Genomic DNA, 24,285 nt, shown 5'->3' with positions numbered 1-24,285 from the left:
ATTCACCCCAAATGCTGACTTGGACTATTTGTCCCAGATTAACCTCTGGTAGACCATTCCAAGCTCATATTGAACTGATCATCCACTGGAACACTGTAACTTAACTGTAATATAGTGATGTCATTTTAGTTCTCTTGGAGAATGAAAGACAAAAAGCAACATAAAGACAAAAACCTCTATATGATGCCCCAAGAGAAGTCAGAAAAACTGAAATGGGCAGTTTTTAAGTTAAATTTCTACTGAACAATTTTATTGGGTTGTTGTTTGGATATGATCAGAAGGTACTACTAGGGCAGGGAAAAACAGAACAAAATACATCTTTTTCTGGTCAAAGTGACTCCAGACGCCACTCTCAAACCATCAAATTCTGAGTGCACTTGATTTGGGGAAAATAAAAAACAAAACTATTTTTAATCAAATATTTGGAATGCACACATATACATAAATATGTATAAATACATGCAGATATGCACATATATACTTCTGTATATTCAAATAAATATTTGAACACATATAAACACACATATGTGTATATACACATAGGACACAAAAACAACCTCCCATTTTAATGTCTGAAGATTTTAAATATTTCAAACATAATTGAAGTGCAATCACAAAAAAGAAACAAATAATATCAAGTTATTAGCAATGCTTGAGTGATTGAAAATGCCAAACTTCAATGTTCTTTCAAATGAAAAGATCTATGATAATTTATGATTTTCAAGTAACCCATGCAAAATGCAGAATAAATCACTATGGTGAAAGTATTTATACCATTTCTTTCATCTAGACCAATGATACCACAGATTGGTATATGACAGAGAATAGGCTATTAGATATAAAATGGATCTTTAAAATTGAGATTATTTATCTCAAAGCTTAATTACTCTAATATGAAGTATCTACTTTTTAAAATTGACTATTACTTGTAGAAGGTCACAATCAGTGGGGAAACTCTGGGAAAGAGATAAGACCTTTCAGCTCAGAGGCAACCTGCTAATAATGTCTGGTTTGGCTCCTCATCTCCCCTAAGGCTTTCGACCTTCCTGTGAAGTCAGGGCCAAGTGACAATCTGTGCTGAGATTGAAGCAGTGATATCAGGTGGCAAACTACGTTTCTTTGGTCCACATGTGCAGTGTTGTTTTTGTTACATTATGAAAAGGGGAAAGTCCTTGAAATAAACGAACTCCATTTTTCCAACATCCTCAGGAATCCTGCTTCATCACTTCTTCACTACAAAGGTATATTTTAATCACTCTGGTGTGGGGGCTCTAGAAAGCAATGATACATTTTGTCACCCCAGTGTGGGAGCTCTAGAAAGCAGGACACAACAATTACTCTATAGAGGGAATTTAGACAACTATTAGGAACTATTCTTCTCAGTTATATGCCAATACATTTGATAATCTAAATGAAGTGGATGAATACTTGCAAAAATGTCAATTATCCAGATTAACAGAAGAAACAAAATACTAACATAATTTTAGAAAAAAATTGCTATAATTTCTATAAATGACCTTCTTAAGAAAAAAAAAGCCTCCTAGTCCAGATAGATTCACAAATAAATTCTATCAAACATTTAAAGAATAATCCCAATTTTATATAAATCATTTGGAAGACTAGTTGAAGGAGTTCTGCAAATTCTTTTTATGACAATAAAATGGTGCTGATATCCAAATCAGGAAAAGTCAAAACAGAGAAGAAAAGTATAGACTAATTTCATTAATGAATGTCGATGCAAATTTCTGAAATAAAATACTAGGATCATACATTATGACCAAATGGGTTTTATATCAGGAATTGTAGCTGTTTCAATATTAGCATAATTGACAATATCAAAACCAATACCAACAGAAATAATATCAATAGACAAATGACAATAGATCAATAGAACAGCCATTGCTGTTAAATGCATTAGAGATCATAGGAATAAATGCAATTTCCTTAAAATAATAAAAAAAATTATCTAAAACTATTAATAAATATCTGAAATGGAAATTAGCCAGTAGCCGTCCCAGTACAATCAGAGGTGAAGCAAAGACACTTATTATCTTCTTTATTATTTAATACTTTACTGGCTACAAGAAAAGAAAAAGAAATTAGAACAGGCAATGAAGAAATAAAACTATCATGGCAAATATATAATGTTACACCTAGACTATTCTGGAGATTCACCTAAAAACTACTTAAATTATTAACTTTAACAAAGTTGCACGATACAAAATAACCTCACATCAATTGCCAGCGATTCTATATATTGTCAACAAAGTCCAAGAAGCAAAATATAGAAAAAGAAATTTCATTTAAAATAACTATAGACAATATAAAGTACTTGGAAGTCCATCTGCCAAGACAAACTCAGGAACTATATGAACACATTTATGAAACACTTTTCATACAAATAAAGTCAGAACTAACCAATTGGAAAAATATTAAGTACTCAGGGGTAGGCTGAGCCAACATAATAAAACTGACAATTCTATCTAAATGTATCTATTTATCTGGTACTCTGACAATCAAAGTATCAACAAATTATTTCATAGATCCAGAAAACATTATCATAAAATTCATCTGGAAGAACAAAAACTCAAGGATATAAAAGAATCAATATGATAGAAATTAGTTATAGACCAACATCTCATATCATATACTAAGAAAGGTCAAATGGGTATGTGATTTACATGTAAGGGGTGATATTATAGGTAAATTAAAATATGAATAGTTTATCATATTTATTGAGAAGAATTTAGGACCAAAATATTATAAATATTATATATATATGTATATATAATTTATAAAAATATAAAATAAAGCATTTCAAAATATATAATAGTTAATTTTTATTATTAAAATTGTAAACATGTTGGAGGGGATGTGGGAAAAAAAGGATACCGATACATTGTTGGTGGAATTGTGAACTGATTCAACCATTCTGGAGAGCAATTTGGAACTATGCTAAAAAAGCTATCAAACTGTACATACCCTTTGACCCAGCAGTGTTACTATTGTGCTCATATCCCAAAGAGATCTTAAAGAAGGAAAAGGGACCTGTATGTGCAAGAATGTTTGTGGCAGCCCTTTTTGTAGTGGCCAGAAACTGGAAACTAAGTGGATGCCCATCAACTGGAGAATGGTTGAATAAGTTGTGGTATATGAATATTACGGAATATTATTGTTCTGTAAGAAATGACCAACAGGATGATTTCAGAAAGGCCTGGAGAGACTTACATGAACTGATGCTGAGTGAAATGAGCAGGACCAAGAAATCATTATATACTTCAACAACAATACTATATGATGATCAAGTCTGATGGACTTCAACAATGAGATGAACCAAATTAATTCCAATAGAGCAGTAATGAACTAAACCAGCTAACCCAGTGAAAGAACTCTGGGAGATGACTATGAACCACTACATAGAATTCCCAATCCCTCTATTTTTGTCCGCCTGCATTTTTCATTTCCTTCACAGGCTAATTGTACACTATTTCAAAGTCCGGTTCTTTTTGTACAGCAAAACAACTGTTTGGACATGTATGCATATATTGTATTTAATTTATACTTTAACATATTTAACATGTATTGGCCAACCTGCCATCTGGGGGGGGGGGGAAGGAGGGGAAAAGTTAGAACAAAAGTTTGGCAATTGTCAATGCTGTAAAATTACCCATGCATATATCTGGTAAATACTATTAAAAAAATTGAAAACATTTTGCACAAACAAAACCCATGCAAAAAAACAAAAACAAAAACAAAAAAATAACTATAAGTAAAGCAGAAAATAGTGAAAATTTTTTGCAACAAGTACCTCTGATAAAGGCTTTATTTCTTAAATACATAGAGAACTGAATCAGATTTATAAAAATACAAGTCATTCCCCAATTGATAAATAATCAAAGGATACAAACCAGCAGGTTTTAGTTGAATAAATCAAAGCTCTCTCTTTTCTTATGAAACATGTTCTAAATCACTGTTGACCAAAGAAGTGCAAATTAAAATAATTTCATACTTATCAGAGTGACTAATATGACAAAAAAAGGAAAATGCTGAATTTTGGTGGGAATGTAGGAAAACAGGAACACTAATTCATTATTGATATAGTTAGAAACTGATCCAACCTTTCTGCAGAACCTTTTGGAATTATACCCAAAGGAGTATAAAAGTGTTATGTTTTGTTTTGATTTATCAACCAAAATACATTTTTAAAAGAACTGTACTAAAAAAGTACCACTAAGACAATCCATGTCTAAATACAGGTTATTCCAAGATTTATGATATACTTCCTTCTAACCTACAAAATAATAACAATAATAATGACATTTATTTAATGTTTCAAAGTTTGAAAAGTTATTTGCATGTGTTGTATTATTTAATCCTCATGTGATATGTATGAGCTGTTATTATCTCCATTTTACAGATGAGTGTACTAAGGCTTGGAAGTATTGTGACTTACCATGGGCAACATAGGTAACTATTGTATGAGGAAAGATTTGAACTCAAATTATTCTCTCCCCCATTACCTCTAACAAACATCACTAGTTCTGTCAAAGATAAAACCTCTCTTTCCATTATTTCAGGCAATGAACTCAGGTAAATTTCTCCAAGCAATTAATAAAATTCTTAATATTTATGTAGAAGCTAGGCTTTCTACCTAAATTTATATTTATATCTGTAGTTTGTTCTTGGCCTCTATGTAATTGAGGTAAATTCAAGTTTACTGGAAAGGCTTGGATAATGGAACAATGTATTATATTAGGGTACTAGAACATAGAATAACTAAAAGAGAAGAAGTTTGGGAAAATAGGCCATTTCTTAAGACTTTCTTTGGTTTTTAAATAGTGCATACATTAGTGGCATTTAGTTTGTTTTCTGTTCTTAGATGCTGCTAGAGCTTATGACCACCCTCAGTATCTCTCTTCTCTTTCCCAGCTAGAGAAGTTCTATTTTTTCTTTCTCCTTATGGAGGTCCTGGATCTACTGATCCTTGGCTTAGCTCTCTCTCTCTCTGACCTGCTCCTTCTTCTCTGTTTTCAAATGTGGTATATGATTGTAATAGAATATTATTGTGCTATAAGAAATAACAAGTGGGACTTCCGGCTAAGATGGCGGCGTGGAGGCAGACAGCTGCTTGAGCTCCTCGCTTTCTCTCAGAACTTACTTCATGACAAGCCTCTGACTTAATGCTTGACCCAGAAAGAAATCCACAAATTATCACCAAGAGAAGACATCCTTGAAAGTCGCCAGAAAAGGTCTGTGTTTGTTCGGGGGAGGGTCAATCAGACTGGGCGCAGACTGAGGGCAGACAGCCAGAGCAAGACAGGCAGCTCACACAGCTCAGACCGGAGGGGGAGGGGTGTGATCTCTGCAGTTTCTGCGAAAGGGCTTTTGCCCCAGTGTGGATGCTCCGTCTTGGCAGCAAGCCAGGAGCCACGGAGAGGGTGTAAACACCGGAGGTGAAGATTAAAACCCCAGAAAGCCAGCGTCTCTCAGAGCCCGGCCACCCCCAACCCCCACCTGGACTGACTCGGTGCGTTCTCGGAGCCTCAGAGCGCAGACTCAGTACAGTCATTGCTGTTCTGTTAGTGGCTCTCTGCTGCCCTATCCCCAGTCTGTAGAGGAAGCCCATTAATAACATCCAGCCCTATACCCCGCAAAACAGACCAATTACTTCTCTTGTCAGTTTGTTTTCTTTGATTCTGACAAAATGAATAAAAAATTCAAAAGGGCTCTAACCATTGACAGCTTTTGTGTGGAGAGGGAGCAGACTTCAAATGCTGAGGAGACTAGGAACAGAATGTCCCCAGATGTATCCCCTGGGAGGGATATAAGCTGCTCCTCAATACAAAAGAACCTCATAGAGGAAATAAAAAAGGCTCTCACAAGAGAGCTGGAAGAGAAATGGGAAAAGGAAAGGGAAGCTTGGCAAGAGAGCCTGGAGAAGTCATCCCAGGCATTCAAAGACAGAATGGATAAAGAAATCAAATCATTGAGAAACAAGATTAGTGAGCTGGAAAAGGTAAACAACTCCAAGGAAAACAGGATTAGTGAGCTGGAAAAAGAAATCAGCTCTCTAAAAAATAAAATGGATAAAATGGAAAAAAATTCCATAGAAGATAAAAACTCAATTGGACAATTACAAAGAGATATAAAAAAAGTGAGTGAAGAAAATACATCATTGAAAATTAGACTGGAACAAGTAGAAATGAATGACTCAAGGAGAAACCAAGAGGGAGTCAAGCAAAACCAGAGAAATGAAACAATTGAAAAGACTGTCAAGTACCTTACCAGAAAGACAACAGACCTGGAAAACAGATCCAGGAGAGACAATTTGAGAATAATCGGACTCCCTGAAAAATGGGAGGAAAAAAAGAGCTTGGACACCATTTTCGAGGAAATTATCAAAGAGAACTGCCCAGACGTTTTGGAAACAGAGGGTAAAATAGACATTGAGAAAATTCATCGATCACCTACTGAAAGGGACCCTAAAATCAAAACGCCAAGAAATATAGTGGCCAAGTTCAAGAACCATCAGACAAAGGAAAAGATATTGGAAGCTGCTAGAAAAAAACAATTCAGATATGGAGGCTCCACAATAAGGATAACACAGGATCTAGCAGCGTCCACATTAAAAGAACGCAGGGCCTGGAACATGATATTCCGAAAGGCTAAGGAACTTGGTATGCAGCCAAGAATAACTTACCCAGCAAGAATGAGCATCGTTTTCCAGGGAAGAAGATGGACATTTAACGAAATAAATGAATTCCATCTATTTTTGATGAAAAAACCAGACCTACATAAGAGGTTTGATCTTCAAATACAGAACTCAAGAGACTTCTAAAAAAGGTAAAAAGAAATCTTGAGAACTATACTTCTGTCAAAAAAAATATGTAAAGAACATATGTACAATTTGTCTTAGAAAATAGAGGTGGAAAGGAGATTATATCATAAAAAAATACAAAGTGGTGGTACTACATCTCATGAAGAGGCAAAGGTAACCTATTATATCTGAGAGAAAGAAAGGAGGGAGATGAACATAGCGTGTATCAATAGACATATTCGATTTATGGTGAAACTTCTTCCACTTCATTGAAAAGTGAAAGGGAAGGAGTAAGCTAAGGGGAAGGGAATACAGTAATTTCGAGGAAAAGGGGTAAAATAAGGGGAGGATCTTTAAGGTGGGGGAGGGATCCTAAAAAGGGAGGGCTGTAAAAAGCAAGTGGTGTTTACCAGTTTAATACTGGATAGGAGGGTAAAAGGGAAGGAAAGGGGAAAAGCATAAGCAGGGGTTAATAGGATGGCAAGCAATATAGAATTAGTCCTTCTAACCATAAATGTGAATGGGGCAAACTGCCTCATAAAGAGGAAGCAGTTAGCAGACTGGATTAAAAGTCAGAATCCTACTATATGTTGTTTACAGGAAACACACCTGAAACAGGATGAGACATTCAAACTAAAAGTAAAAGGGTGGAGCAGAATCTATTATGCTTCAGGCAAAACCAAAAAAGCAGGAGTAGCCATCCTCATCTCAGATCAAGCAAAAACAAAAATTGATCTAATTAAAAGAGATAAGGAAGGGCATTATATCCTGCTAAAGGGAAGCATCAATAGTGAAGCAGTATCAATATTAAACATGTATGCACCAAGTGGTGCAGCATCTAAATTCTTAAAAGAGAAATTAAGAGAGCTGCAAGAGGAAATAGATAGCAAAACTATAATAGCGGGAGATCTCAACCTTGCTCTCTCAGAATTAGATAAATCAAACCACAAAATAAATAAGAAAGAAGTCAAAGAGGTAAATAGAATACTAGAAAAGTTTGATATGATAGATCTTTGGCGAAAGCTAAATGGAGACAGAAAGGAATATACTTTCTTCTCAGCAGTTCATGGAACCTATACAAAAATTGATCATATACTAGGGCATAAAAACCTCAAAATCAAATGCAGTAAGGCAGAAATAGTAAATGCATCCTTTTCAGACCATAATGCAATCAAAATAACATTTAATAAAAAGCCAGGGGAAAATAGACCAAAAAATAATTGGAAACTAAATAATCTTATACTAAAGAATGATTGGGTAAAACAGCAAATCATAGACATAATTAATAACTTCACCCAAGAAAATGACAATAATGAGACATCATACCAAAATGTGTGGGATACAGCCAAGGCAGTAATTAGGGGAAGTTTTATATCTCTACAGGCCTACCTGCATAAAATAGAGAAAGAGAGGGCCAACGAATTGGGTTTACAACTAAAATTGCTAGAAAAGGAACAAATTAAAAACCCCCAGACAAACACAAAACTTGAAATTCAAAAAATAAAAGGTGAGATTAATAAAATTGAAAGTAAAAAAACTATTGAATTAATTAATAAAACTAAGAGTTGGTTTTATGAAAAAACCAACAAAATAGACAAACCCTTAGTAAACCTGATTAAAAAAAGGAAAGAGAAAAAGCAAATTGATAGTCTTGAAAATGAAAAGGGTGAACTCACCACTAATGAAGAGGAAATTAGAACAATAGTTAGGAGCTACTTTGCTCAACTTTATGCCGATAAATTCGATAACTTAAATGAAATGGAAGAATACCTTCAAAAATATAGCTTGCCCAGATTAACAGAGGAAGAAGTAAGTAGTTTAAATAGTCCCATCTCAGAAAAAGAAATAGACCAAGCTATTAACCAACTTCCTAAGAAAAAGTCCCCAGGACCAGATGGATTTACAGGTGAATTCTACCAAACATTTAAAGAACAACTAACTCCAATGCTATGTAAACTATTTGAAAAAATAGGGATTGAAGGAGTCCTACCAAATTCCTTCTATGACACAGACATGGTACTGATACCTAAACCAGGTAGATCGAAAACTGAGAAAGAAAACTATAGACCAATTTCCTTAATGAATATTGATGCTAAAATCTTAAATAAGATATTAGCAAATAGACTTCAGAAAATCATCCCCAGGATAATACACTATGACCAAGTGGGATTTATACCAGGAATGCAGGGATGGTTTAATATTAGGAAAACTATTAGTATAATTGACCATATTAATAATCAAATTAATAAAAAACATATGATCATCTCAATAGATGCAGAAAAGGCATTTGATAAAATCCAACATCCATTCCTACTAAAAACGCTTGAGAGTATAGGAATAAATGGACTATTCCTTAAAATAATAAGGAGCATATATTTGGAACCCTCAGTGGACATCATATGTAATGGTGATAGGCTGGAACCTTTCCCTGTAAGATCAGGAGTGAGACAGGGTTGCCCACTATCACCATTACTATTCAATATAGTACTAGAAACTCTAGCCTTGGCAATAAGAGCCGAGAAAGAGATCCAAGGAATTAGAGTAGGAAATGAAGAAATCAAATTGTCACTTTTCGCAGATGACATGATGGTATACTTAGAGAACCCCAAAGACTCTGCTAAAAAGCTATTAGAAATAATTCAGAATTTTAGCAAAGTCGCAGGATACAAAATAAATCCACATAAATCCTCAGGATTTTTATACATTACCAACACAATCCAACAGCAAGAGATACAAAGAGAAATTCCATTCAAAATAACAGTCGATAGTATCAAATATTTGGGAATATATCTACCAAAGGAGAGTCAGGAATTATATGAGCAAAATTACAAAACACTTGCCACAAAAATAAAGTCAGATTTAAATAATTGGAAAGACATTCAATGTTCTTGGATAGGCCGAGCGAATATAATAAAGATGACAATACTCCCCAAACTAATCTATTTATTTAGTGCTATACCAATCAGACTCCCAAGAAACTATTTTAATGACCTAGAAAAAATAACAACAAAATTCATATGGAAGAATAAAAGGTCGAGAATTGCAAGGGAACTAATGAAAAAAAAGTCAGAGGAAGGTGGTCTAAGTGTACCTGATTTAAAGCTATATTATAAAGCAACAGTCACCAAAACCATTTGGTATTGGCTAAGAAATAGACTAGTTGATCAGTGGCATAGGTTAGGTTCACAGGACAAGATAGTGAATAAAAATAGCAATCTAATCTTTGACAAACCCAAAGATCCCCAATTTTGGGATAAGAATTCATTATTTGACAAAAACTGCTGGGAAAACTGGAAATTAGTATGGCAGAAACTAGGCATGGACCCACATTTAACACCACATACTAAGATTAGATCAAAATGGGTCCAAGATTTAGGCATAAAGAACGAAATCATAAATAAATTGGAGGAACATGGGATGGTTTACCTCTCAGACTTGTGGAGGAGGAAGGAGTTTGTGTCCAAGGGAGAACTAGAGACCATTATTGATCACAAAATAGAACATTTTGATTACACCAAATTAAAAAGTTTCTGCACAAACAAAACTAATGCAAACAAGATTAGAAGGGAAGTAACAAATTGGGAAAAAATTTTTACAGTTAAAGGTTCTGATAAAGGCCTCATCTCCAAAATATACAGAGAATTGACTTTAATTTATAAGAAATCAAGCCATTCTCCAATTGATAAATGGTCAAAGGATATGAACAGACAATTTTCAGATGATGAAATTAAAACTATTTCCACTCATATGAAAGAGTGTTCCAAATCACTATTGATCAGAGAAATGCAAATTAAGACAATTCTGAGGTATCATTACACACCTGTCAGATTGGCTAAAATGACAGGAACAAATAACGATGAATGTTGGAGGGGCTGTGGGAAAACTGGGACACTGATGCATTGTTGGTGGAGTTGTGAAAGAATCCAACCATTCTGGAGAGCAATCTGGAATTATGCCCAAAAAGTTATCAAAATGTGCATACCCTTTGACCCAGCCATACTACTACTGGGCTTATACCCCAAGGAACTACTAGAGAAGGGAAAGGGTCCTGTATGTGCCAAAATGTTTGTGGCAGCCCTTTTCATAGTGGCTAGAAGCTGGAAGATGAATGGATGTCCATCAATTGGAGAATGGTTGGGTAAACTATGGTATATGAATGTTATGGAATATTACTGTTCTATAAGAAATGACCAACAGGAGAAATACAGAGAGGCTTGGAGAGACTTACATCAACTGATGCTGAGTGAAACGAGCAGAACCAGAAGATCATTATACACTTCAACAATGATACTGTACGAGGATGTATGCTGATGGAAGTGGATTTCTTCAACATAGAGAAGAGCTAATCCAATTCCAATTGATTAATGATGGACAGAACCAGCTACATCCAGAAAAGGACTGGGAAATGAATGTAAACTGTTATTTTTACCTTCTGAATCCAATTCTTCCTGTGCAACAAAAAATTCGGTTCTACACACATATATTGTATCTAGAATATACTGTAATATATTTAACATATATAAGACTGCTTGCCATCAGGGGGAGGGGGTTGGGGGAGGAAGGGAAAAAATCTGAATAGAAGTAAGTGCAAGGGATAATGTTGTAAAAAATTACCCATGCATATGTACTGTCAAAAAATGTTATAATTATAAAATAAAATAAAATAAAAAAAAAAAAAAAAAAAAAAAAAGAAATAACAAGTGGGATGATTTCAGGGGAAAAAAAGGCTTACATGAACTAGTGCATAATGAAATGAAGAGTGTATACAGTAACAACAACATTACTCATTTTCTTTGTTATTTCATCCAAACTTGCTTCTCTCTTTTCCTTTAAATGTTTTCTTCTTTTGTTATTGTTTATATCACATATAAGATTAAAACCATAATTGGAACCTGTGAAGTTACTTAAGATAAATTTAACCCTATTCTCTAACAAGAGGATAGATGTTAGAGATCTAATTTCTTATTAATCATTTTAGCATCTTATCAGAAATTCCAACGCAAATATACCTCTAATTATTTAGTGAGCAAACACATTTTACAGACCTAAATAAGTTCTAATTTAAATTCAGTAACATTTTTCTTGATATCTCGTATATTTAAAGCAAAATGATCTACCTTTTGCCATTTTAAAATTATTTAAATTTCCCCTGAAAAAAACTTATAATATGTATTGTTACCAATGTGGAAAAATTAAACAGTTAATGTTTATAAAGCATTTTCTTTGGGTCTGAATTTGTGATTTCATCACTTCAGGGTGATGGTGGATATAGAAATTCCTTCTACCAATGCTGATCAGCAACTCTTCTCCAGAAAATTATCTTGGTAGATGCCACTGGGAAGTTAGAGGATTTGTCTATGTTCTGATAGGCAGAGAGGAAATTTAAATTCAATTTTTCTGAACTTGAAAATGTCTCTACCCATTCTGTCACACTGTCTCTCAGGAAACATTTTAGGTCTATTAAATTATCTATAAATTATCATATTTGGAGCCTCATAATAGTTCTGTTAAATAGAAAGTATAAGTATTAGCCATTTTGAAGAGAAGTAAAATGATATGTAAAAAGAATATATTGCATGTCTAAGGAAATATTAATAATGAATAAAAAGGATGCAGGAACAAGTTTTCCAATGCTAAGACCAGTGATCTTGCCACAATATTAAAAACAATCAAAATACCACCCAATTTTTTCTCCTCAGGAACAGAAGTTTGTACAATGTTCCAACATATGTTTTCAAACTTATTTCACATTATTCTTATTCACAGAAGTAAATTTCATCCAAACTTCCTGAATTTGGAATTATATTTACTGTATACATATCTTTGTATAGCTTGTCTTCTTTTTCAGGAATGCAAGCTTTTTTACCTGGGCCTCTTAGAATTCACACTTTCCTGACTAGTTAAATCAAGTTCCACTCTCCTGTCAGAAGTCTTTCTTGATTGCCTAGATAATGGATTTATTAGTATTTTCTCCACTTTAATAGCAGCCTGTTTTATGACTTTGAATGTAAAATTTATAGGACTAATTCCCAATACCCATAAAGGGGATAACATTGGTAAGATCTTGCAAGGCAAATGAGGTATTTCATTGATGGAGTTATTTTAAGATTATGTTACTATATTCCTTTCAAGTTAATAGGACATTACTCAGAATTCTAAGTTGCTATTTACTAAATACTTCCAAATATAACTGATGCATTTGCTTATTTTCCTCATTAAAAATGTCCCTCAAAAATTGCTAGCAATTAACTAATAATCTGTGGCTTAATATGTGGAAGGAAGGAAAATGTAAACTACCTTAAAGATATGTCTTTTGGTAGGAAAAATGAATTATCACTGAAAATGATCTGAAAAATGCAAATACTAACAGTAAAAAATAACAGAGTTATTTTTAAATATTAAAAGAGTATGGTTTTCCCTAAATCTTCATGATAATTCTCTATAATTCCACTACTTCAGGATAACTACTGAATTTTATTGAGAAAAGTAACTCATTCATTTGTCACTGAATAATAAATCAATGATTCAACAAGCATTTATCAAGTGTCTATGATATTCCAGTATCTATGCTAGCTATTGAGCATATGACAACAAAAGCAAAGAAAGGATCTTCATTCTAGGAGCTTGCATACTAATGGAGATGGAATTTGTAAATATATATGTGCAAACAATATACAGTAGTAGATGTAGATCAGAAGTAAGTAGATCAAAAAATAAGGTTGCTAATAGCTAGGGGGTAATAGAAGTAGGGAGGAGGACAGAGGAGGTGTTGAGGGGTCTTATGAGGCCTAGAGCAGAAGCTGATGCTTGATCTGATTTGAAAAAAACCAGGGATTCCAAGTGGCAAAAGTAAAAGAAATGAGCTCTCTAGGCTTGGGGGCTTTTACATAGGCATGGGGATAGGAGAAAAAAAGAGAGTATTGTATAAAAGGAACTTCAAGTGAGCTAGTCTGCTTAGAGTGCAAGAAAAGGAATAAAAGATTAAGAAGTCTAAAAAGGTGTTTCCCTAGAAAACCACATGAAACCAAGCCTTTGAACAGAGTTTGATGGAATGAAATTATTCTCCAGCTCAAGACAGCAGTCTCATTGGGGTGAAAAGGATGTTCAGCCCAGCTCAGACTTGGGGAAAGATCTTGAGAAGATATTAATCACATCAGATTAGCAATGGAGACCTTTGGTCCTGGTTCAGTGGCAGAGCAAACCAATGGGGAAGTTTCTAGTCCCAGTTCAAAAGGCAAATTCTTTGAAACCAGACTGTTTTCCTGTAAAGGTTTTTCCTGCAAATACAAGTGGACCCTGTGCTCAAAGCCAAGGCTCAAAGCACAGGAAATGTGGGACAGTGCCTCCTTTACGCCAGGAGCAGAGCTTGACCATAAAAATAAAAAAGGAGGAAATACCAAAAGAAAAGGAAAGAAAATGATTAAGAAACAGAAAATAATCTTGACCATAGAAAGCTACTATGGTGAGAGGGAAGATCAAAACATAAAATGTCCACAGAGGAAATTCCAGAGTGATATGAATTGGTCTCCACTCCAGAGAGACTTCTTGGAAGTGCTCATAAAATTGTAAAAGGCAAATAACAGAAGCAGAAGAAAAATGAGAAAAAGAACTAAGAGATATGCAAAAGAGAGTCAATAATAGCTTGGGAAAGGAATACAATTCCTCAAAAAAATACAATTGGCCAAATGCAAAAAAAAAAAATCTGTTGAAGAAAACACCTTGAAAAGTAAAATTAATCAAATGGAAAAAAAGAGATACAAAAACTAACTGAAGAAAATCATACATTAAAAACTAGAGTGGTACAAACAGAAGCTAATGTAGATGACACATTAAGAAATAGTCAAGGGAGGCAAAGCTAAGATGGTAGAAAGGTCATATTTCTTTCTGACCTTCTCCAATGACCCTCAATTAATTAGCAAATTCAGCCTCTGAATTAGTTCTGGACTGGCAGAATCCACGAATATTGGGAATGTAGCAAATTTTACCAGAAGAATATAATTTTTGAAGATTGCTAGAAGAGGTCTGTTTCACTTGGGTGTGGAGGGAGGTGGCGAGGAGTAGGCAGGCAGGTAGAGCACAGAAGCAAGCACACAATGTACAGATCTGGGGCAGGGATGCAATCTCTGTGGGGTGGTGCAGACTCCACGCAGTGAAAAATGTATGGGAAGGAGTCTACCATAGTGTTGGCCATTCTGCCCTGGTTGCAAGCCAATAGATCAACAGAGAAATTGTAAAATATCCAACACAAACACAAAAAGTAAATTGTGAATCCCTAAATATTCAGAGTCTCATGGGACCTGGACATGCCAATCAAGCACTGGGAAAGAGTCAAGCATGAACCTAGCACAGCCATAGCTGCTTTGCTGTTGCTTGTAGAAGAAGTTTGGGAAATTTCCCTTTTCCTAAAAGCACATCTGAACTTTTCTTTAAAAATGAGTAAAAAGGCAAAGCAAACTCTAACCATAGATAGTTTTTATGGTGAAAGAGAAGAACAGATCTCAAACCCTGAAAAGACTAAAAGCAAATTGTCTCCAGATGAAGCCCCAAAAGGTGGTATAACCTGGTCCCCATCACACAAGGCTCTCTTAGAAGAAATCAAAAAGGATCTTAAAAGAGAGGTAGAAGAAAAATGGGGAAAGGAGAGAAAAAACTTTGCAAGAGGATTTGGAAAAAGTATATACATTTGACAAAATAGAAAAAGAAAACAGCTGCTTGAAAAACAGAATTTGCAAAATGAAAAAGGTAAAGAACTTCCAGGAAAACAGAATTTGTAAAGTGGAAAAAGAAAATAACTCCTTAAAAAGCAAAATTTGTGAAATGGAAAAAATCCATAGAACAAAACAACTCATTTAAAAACTCAATTGGACAAATATAAAAAGAAGTAAAAATGTAAATAAGGAAAATAATTCACTAAAAATAAGAACTGAACAAATGAAAATGAATGATTTGATGAGACATCAAGAATCAGTCAAGCAAAACAAAACAAAACAAAAAATAGAAAAAAGTAAAATACTTTCTTGGGAAAACAACTGACCTGGAAAATAGATCTAGGAGAGACAATGTAAGGATTATTGGACTTCCTGAAAACCATGATAAAAGAATAGACAAGACACTATTTGTCAGGAAATCAACAAAGAGGACTGACTTGATGTCATAAAATCAAAAGGGAAAATAGCCATTGAAAGAATTCACCAAACAGCTCCTTCAAGAGACCCTAAAATTAAAACTCCAAGGAATAAATATCATGGATAAATTTCAGAATTATTGGACCAAGCAAAAAAATATTATAAGCAGCCAGAAAAAAAAAATTAAATACCGAGGAGCCACAATAAAGATTACTCAGCTTCCACATTAAAAGATCGATGGGCCTGGAATCTGATACTCTGAAAGGCTAAAGAATTTGGAATGCAGCCAAGAATAAACTACCTGATAAACTGAGCATTTTCTTCTAGGGAAGAGGATGGACATTCAATGAAATAAGTGAATTCTATTTATTTCTGCTAAAAAGACCAGAGCTAAACAAAAAAAATTGACCTCCAAATATAGGACTCAAGAGAAGCATAAAAAGGTAAAAATAACTCTTGAGAACAGTATTTCTGTTATGAGTATACATAGAGAGTGCACGTATAATATGATTTTATTATATAAAAAAGGAACTAGAAGTAGAAAGGGGGATTGTACCAGAAAAAGGGAAAAGTGGAGGTAAAAAGAGGGAAATTACATCTCATGAAGAGGCAAAGGAAACCTATTATATTTGAAGGAAAGAAAGAAGGGAGATGAATATTTTGTGACTCTTACTCTCTTCAGATATGGCTCAAAAAGAAAATATTAGACATATTTGGTTTACAGAAAAACTTCTGTCACCATATTGAAAAGAGGGAGGGGAAAGTCAAAAAGGAAAGGGGTAGGCTAAATAGAAAGGAATACAGAAATAGTAGGGGAAAGGCATAAGAAAGGGTGAGGGACTCTAAAAGGGGAGGGATTCTAAGGGAGGAGGGCTGCTTGAGGCAAGTGATGTTCATAAGTTAATACTGGTGCAGAAGGAAAGGGGAAAAGGAAAGAGAAAATTATAATCTGGGGATAATAAGATGGCAGGAAATACAGAATTATTAGTTTTAACTATACATGTGAATGGGGTGAACTCTCCCATAAAGCAGAAGCGGATAGCAGACTGGATTAAAAGCCAGAATCCTACAATATGTTGTTTACTGGAAAACACATTTAAAGTAGATTGGTACATATGAAGTAAAAGTAAAAAGCTGGAGCAGAATCTATTATGCTTCAGGTGAAATTAAAAAAAACAAAACAAAAGAAAAACAGGGTTAGCCATCCTGATCTCAAATCAAGCAAAGGCAAAAAATTGATCTAATTAAAAGAAATAAGGAAGGAAACTATATCTTGCTAAATGGTATCATGGATAATGAATATATATATATATATGCACACCAAGTAGTATAGCAGGGAAATTCCTAAAGGAGAAGTTAAGAGAACTGCAAGAAGAAATAGACAGCAAAACTATAATAGTGGGAGATCACAACCTTGCTCTCTCAAAACTAGATAAATCAAACCACAAAATAAATTAGAAAGAAGTTAAAGAGGTAAATAGAATACTAGAAAAGTTAGATATGATAGATCTTTGGAGAAAATTGAATGGAGACAAAAAGGAGTACACTTTCTTTTTGGCATTTCATGGAACCTATACAAAAATTGATCATATATTAGGACATAAAAACCTCAAATTCAAATGCAGAAAGGCAGAAATAGTAAATTCATTTAGGGTTCTTATATATTTTGGAAATGAGGCCTTTTTCAGAACCTTTGAATATAAAAATGTTTTCCCAGTTTATTGCTTTCCTTCTAATCTTGTCTGCATTTTATCTGATGGGCATGATCAAAAAAAAGAGCCTGGATACCATTCTTCAAGAGATCATCAAGGAAAACTGCACTGATATACTGGAAAGAGAGGCGGAAATAATTATTGAAAAAAATCCACAAATCACCTATGAAAGAAATCTAGAAAGGTAGGAAAGGGACAAATTCTAAAGAGCCAAATGCAGAAGATTAGATTTGATCCTGGAGGTAACAAATTACACTAATAGCCCATTTATCCATCTCTTGTCTGTCATTCTCTCTCTCTCTCTCTTTCTCTCTCTTGTCCTTATCCTTCATAAGTGTATTTCTTCAACTTCTACTTCCTAATTCCCCTCAATCCCTTTTGTTCTTCCTTAATCTTATATACTTCTTAATTTTTCTTTATTTTGCTACTCTTTCTTGTTTTATTTTAGTAAGTTTATTTATTTTTATACATATTGCTTTATGAATCATGTTGGGAGAGAAAAATCAGAACAAAAGGGAAAATCCATGGGAGAGATTAAAAAAACAAACAAAAAAAGAAGTGAAGGTAATATAGTTCTTTTTCTGGTTGCAGAGAGCATTTTCTGTCCAAAGTCTATTGGGATTGCTTTGGATCACTGAACTACGGAGAAAACCTAAGCCTTTCATAGTTGATCATCACACTTTAATGCTGTTATTGTGTACAATGTATTCCTGGTTCTGCTTGTTTCATTTAGCATCAGTTTGTGTAAATATTTTCAGGCCTTTCTATAATCAACTTGTTCATCATTTTTTAGAACTATAATATTCCATTATTTTCATGTACCACAGCTTGTTTAACCATTTCCCAATTGATGGGCATCTACTTATTTTCCAATTCTTTGCTACCACAAAATCTTTGGCTTGACCTTAAAAAACAAACAAACAAACAAACAAAAAAACTATGTCTAGGAAGTTTATAAACTCAGAGTATCTTAGATTATTTAGAGATTAACTCTAAGTATTTAAATATTTCTCAAAAGAAAGGTGTAGTTATTTTCAGACATATATGGAATTCAAGGATTCTTACTGTGATCTCAGACCATAAATGCCTTGCTCTGAATAGTTTCTAACATAGTTATAAAAATAGTCTTGGGATCCAGCAATGATGGAATGAATAGGGGAAAAGATACTCTTTTACAATGGATTGGAGAGCAATATATAGTGAGGATTGATGGTCACTTTCCAGGAAAGCATAACAGTTATTATGAAGCAATTTAAATTCAAAGCAACCATCATACTGTTCAAAGTTGAAAATCAGCAGGAAATTGTATTTGCATTTCTTTATACAATTTAAAATTGCTAGAAAAGGCATTACAGTGAAACCCTTTTATGATACATGAAGGGCAGGGGAAAGAGAAACAAAAATAATATAAGCTTTATTGATTCTACATATTAACTTTTTAGTGCATTTGGTCTTATTTCAAAGAATCATAGAATTCGATCTTTTCAATGGACCACTAATTCAACTCCTTATTTCAATTATCATTTTTTTCCCTAAAGCTTCATGAAAAATGACCATTCAAACTAGCTGATACACTGCCACTGTTGGAGAACTCCCTACCAATGGAATTCGCTACCAATTGAAATGGTAATAAGGAAAAGTGAGTATTGAGATGATAGTGAGTAAAAAATGATATAATAGTAAAAAAATCAATTTTAAAATATATTTTGCATAACTGTAATTGTTAAATTATTTATGTTCAACCAAAATATTTTTTCCTAAAGTATCTATGTTGGTATTACCTTTAACTCTTAATTCTGTATCATTTCACATATCCATTCTGTTGTCAAATCTTCTCATGTCTACATTTGCAACATATATCTTTGTTATAACTTCTTTCAACCAACAAAGTTGCTACCAAAGGATACTATGCAATTATTTGGCTGGGCTGTTGCAAAATAATTCTAGTTGCTTTCCTCACATCGAGTTTTTTCTTACTCCCTTCAGCTGCCAAAATAATTTTCCTAAAGAATAAGTCCAAATCATCCCCTTACTCAAAAAATTCCAGTACTCTGTTATCTTCAGGAGCAAATATAATATTTTTCTGGCATTTAAGACCCTTCAAGATGGCATCTTTCTAACTTTCCATTCTTCTTAAATTTTTGCATCCCTCGTTCTTATAATTTTGCATCCCTCCATGAACTCTGTAATACAATTGATCTTCTTATTACTCCTTAAAAACAAGGCTACTTCTCTAATCCCTATTCCTTTTTTTTTTTTTTTTTTTTTTTTAAGTATTTAATAGTTTTTTAAATGGAGAGATTTACTAAGATCAAATTGAACCATGGTTGGTCCCAAGGCTAAATGAGACTACCATCTCAAAGAATCCAGCAGTAAATGTCTGATACAAGATTCTTTTATAGATTAACTAGAACAATGGCATAATGGAGGAGGTACCTGGATGGGGATGACCTAATAGGGGGAGGCACCTAGGATAACATGATGGAGGGAGGTACTGGAGAGGTTCCTGATATTCTAATGACGTCTAAAATGGATAAAGACCATTATCCCATCAAACATTAAGAGGGAATGATAGCCTAAGGTCTAAGACATAAAACATTTATCCTAACATTAAGAGGGAATGGTTATAACCTGAGGCAGAGTAACTGAATAGGACAATGAGGGAAACTGGGTCAGGACATTAAAAGAGAACTGTGGCAAAACATTCCTCTCTCTCTCTTCTGAATATTCACATCATTGAATTACCTTCCTCTAGAAAGTCTTAGCACCATAATTTTGACTAATCCCATGTGAAGTAAATAAACCAAATAAAAACCAAAATAAAGCTAGAACAATGCAAGGACTAGTCTCTCTCCCAAGTAACCCCAAAGTTAATCAGCCATACACAAAGCTCTTCATTGCAATCATGTCAGGTCCTCTGCAGTTGGGAAGCATATGGATAGTTCACTGTGAGTTAGGTCTGTGGTCATTTGTGACTCAGCCTCTGCTTACAGAGCAGCACTGCTCAAAACAATTGTGCTGCCCATTCAGAGGGGCAACCCATTCTAGGGGAGAAGGGTGAAGCTTGGAGTAGCTCCACCTGTTCCTGTCCAGAGGAACAGACAGGGCTACAGAAAAGATCAGATTTCTGAGCAGATTATGCAGTTAGACCAAGGCAGGCAAACCCCAAACTTTTAGAGGCCCAATATCAAACTGCAAAGTCCTTTTAAGTATGCTGAGATACTAATTAAGGACCTGGGGTAACAGGAGTGGAGAAACAGATCAGAGAGACTGCCAGTCCCAGGACAGGTATTTCTGGTTGTTTCTAAAAAATAATCCCCAAAACTGAGTCTGCCAGGGCAATTCCAACAGAATAAAAGATTTCAAAGTTAAAGCATAACCAGCAAATCAGTCCAGTAAAAATAAGCCTAAGAAAATACACCAGTTTCCCCAATTTCCTATGTCTTCCTCCCTTTTTTTCTTATGGAAAGGAATTATCAAATAACCATTCCACATATAAATCCCAAGAGTGAATCAAAATTCTTATACAGATACATAACAGACTAAAAGTCCCTCAAACATAACAGCAATAGTTTAACAATGTCCATCCCAAGTTTTAAACACAGTAATAGTTTTAACAATTTAACCACTTTCCCACTCCCCCATATCAGTCCAAATTATCATCAGGAGCAGGGGGTGATGGTTTTCTCAAAAACTTCTTCCGGCGGAAGATGGGTGGAGATTCTCAGCCCAGGGAGTGGGATGAGTGTAGTGTTTCCTGCTGACAATGAAAGCTTGATCTAGGTCCCAGAAGCAAATCAAATATATCTGTAATTTGACCAAATTCTTCAGTGGCCAAAATGGAGGTGTCTGCCATCAGGCTGTTGTGGCTAGAAATTGCTCTCTTTCCCAGAGGCTCTGGGAAAAAAATCCAGTAGGGCCCGGCCTCTCCAGGCCAAGATTTCAGATCCAAAGCCACCCTGAGGCCCAAGACAAAGATCAGAAAGTCTCACCTTTAATCCTGCTCATTTTCTAACATCTCTCTGGGGAGCTCCAAAATGTAATGCTGAAGAAACTGAGGCAGGATAGAAATTAGAGAATAATTTAATAATTTATTTGAAAGGGAGAGATTTCCTGGGACCAAATAAATTCATGGTTTGGTCCCAGGGCCGAATGAGACTGTCATCTCAAAGATGCCTCCCCATTCCTTTTCACTGGTTGGATTCCATGTTTCCATCCCTAGAATGCTCTCGCAAATCAACTCTGCCCTCCCCACATCCCTTCTTTTGAGACTTCCTTTCATTTACATCATACAAATCTTGTGTGTACACAATTATTTCTGTTTTGTCATTCCATTACAATATGAACTTCTTGGAGGCAGAGATTGTATTTTTTTATTTTTATTTTTTGCATCTTTAACAGCACTGGCACTATGCTAAATGTTAGGGATATAAAAATTTAAGCACCTAAGAAATAGTATTTATTATTTACTTAAGGAAGAGTCAGGGATAAAAAAAATAGTAGTATTTCTGCCCTTTGAAAATAAGCATAATAAATCTAAACCTTCTTCTACAAGATAACCTTTGAAAACATTTCAAAACAAAATCCATGTGCCTTTTCCTTCAAATATTCTTCTTCTTCTAGGCTTAAAAGCCTTTCTTCAACCAACTTTCATTTGATATGGCTCAAATCCAGACTCAGACATTATCTGTGTCTCTGTGGCAAAGTACTTTAAAAAAAAAAAATATATATATATATATATTTTTTTTTTTTTTCTGCTTCGATTTCCTCTTTTGCAAAATGGAGATAACACAATATGAGATTGTTGTGAAGAGCTAATGAGATAATAACCATAAAGTACTTAGCACAGTGTCTGGCATAGAATAAGTATGATGTATATGCTTCTTCTTCCTCCTCATTCTTCACTTCTTATTCTTCTTTCTCCTTCTCTTTCTACTGCTCTTCTTCCTTTTCTTCTCTTCTTTCTTTTTCTTCTAGACAACACTAAAAACTTTGACTAAATAGAAGACAGAAAGTCCTCTAAATCACAAGGTTCAAGGATCCTTGCATTAATTATATCAGTAGGATAAATGATCTGTAGTCTCAGGAGTCTGTAGAGAGTAAAAGCAGGGTGCAAGGTAAAGCCTGCAGAATCTAAGAAGTCAGTAATGGAGTGAAAATGATTTTCTCCCACTGGAAAAGAAAAGAAATGGTAAACTCCCTTCTTGCCCAGAAAGGTTCTGGACAGCTAGATTAGGGGGAGTAGGGAAGGGGAAAGTAGGGAAGGAAAGGAAAGGAGTTTTGGAGCATACTAGAATCAAGGGGAAAAGGAGAAAGAAAGAATAGTTCTAAAAGTGCTGATGTACCGCACAATAGAGATAGACCCAGACCATCCTTTACAAACTTAGAAAAATGTGAGGATTATATTCCAGAAAAAAATGGATAACATAAACAAAGATTCATAGATGGGACAGTATTAGACATATATGAGATGCTATATAGTTATAGTTGCAACTGATTGTCAAGGAGAGTTATTAATAGTTGGGAAATCAGGGTGGATTTAAATTTAAGTCAACAAGAATTTTATAACAGCTTACTAATTGCCAGACTCTTTTTAATTCTAATTTTAAGTATCACCATCTCTGAAGCCATTGACTTGATTTTGGGCCAGGGAAGGGAGCAATTCAGGAATCATTAGGAAGTGCCCTCTAGTGGCTAATTACGATACTGACACAATTTCATATAAGCAATTCCATATAGTCAACTGGAATAAGACCATTGTGCTTATGGCTCTAATAAAATACCACTTAGTGAGTAATGGAATACTATACTCACTCATAAATTAATTGATACAATAATATATTATCTTTATATGATTTTAGGGAAGGAACATTAGAGCCACAGAGCCCCAAAGCACCAGGGAAGAGGCCACAAGAGTTATGTGTTGTATACATAAGGATGAAAATGAAAAAGTGAATTGATTAATCAAATGATATGCCCAGATAGATCCTTTCTGAAAACAGAGAATGAGGTAGAACAGAAAATAAAGTAGAGGAAAAGAAAAAAAAAAGAAGGAAAAAAGAAAATAAAGAGAAGAAAAATAAAATAGGATAAGAGATAAAAAGAAAGGGGGAATGGAGAAATGGAGACACTGAGAGAAAGAAAAAGAGGGAAAATTATGATCTATAGTATTAAGATCAAATCAACAACATTTTATTGTATTAACATAAGCAGATATAATTTTTTTCTGTAAGATTGGTCATGGCAATATTCCTTTCGTTTTATTGACCTAAACTAAATATGTAGTTGAAAATGACTAAAAAGATGTTGCTATATTTGTTCTGGAGTTCTAATGCTGCTCAATGACCACAATGAAATCTCTCTGAGGTGTCCTTATTTATGAAATGTTTCACTGAAATGTTTTACCACATTGTTTATATTCTGTCATATGTCTGGTTTAATGCCCAGAATTATAGAAGATCTCTTAGCCCTGTGAACATCTCATTTGCTTTAATTCTGGATATACCATAAATTAATCATTCAAATGTTCCATAAATGAGTCACTCAAATTATGTTAAAACTCTTCAACATATCATTTTCCCCTTACTTGCTCATAAAATTAACTATGTAAAAAGCACTTTAACCCCATATT

At 34.3% G+C, this 24,285-nt stretch overlaps 1 protein-coding gene across 9 annotated transcripts in view; it reads right to left on the bottom strand.

The window, feature by feature from the left end:
• Window positions 1-24,285, bottom strand: part of DLGAP1 (DLG associated protein 1) — a 1,106,389-nt gene that overhangs the window by 894,664 nt on the left and 187,440 nt on the right. The window lies entirely within an intron of this gene.

The sequence above is a fragment of the Sminthopsis crassicaudata genome, chromosome 1, assembly GCF_048593235.1.
Source record: "Sminthopsis crassicaudata isolate SCR6 chromosome 1, ASM4859323v1, whole genome shotgun sequence".
NCBI lineage: Eukaryota > Metazoa > Chordata > Mammalia > Dasyuromorphia > Dasyuridae > Sminthopsis > Sminthopsis crassicaudata.
Note: the sequence above shows the minus strand (reverse complement) of the source record. Positions and strands in the feature narration are given on the sequence as shown.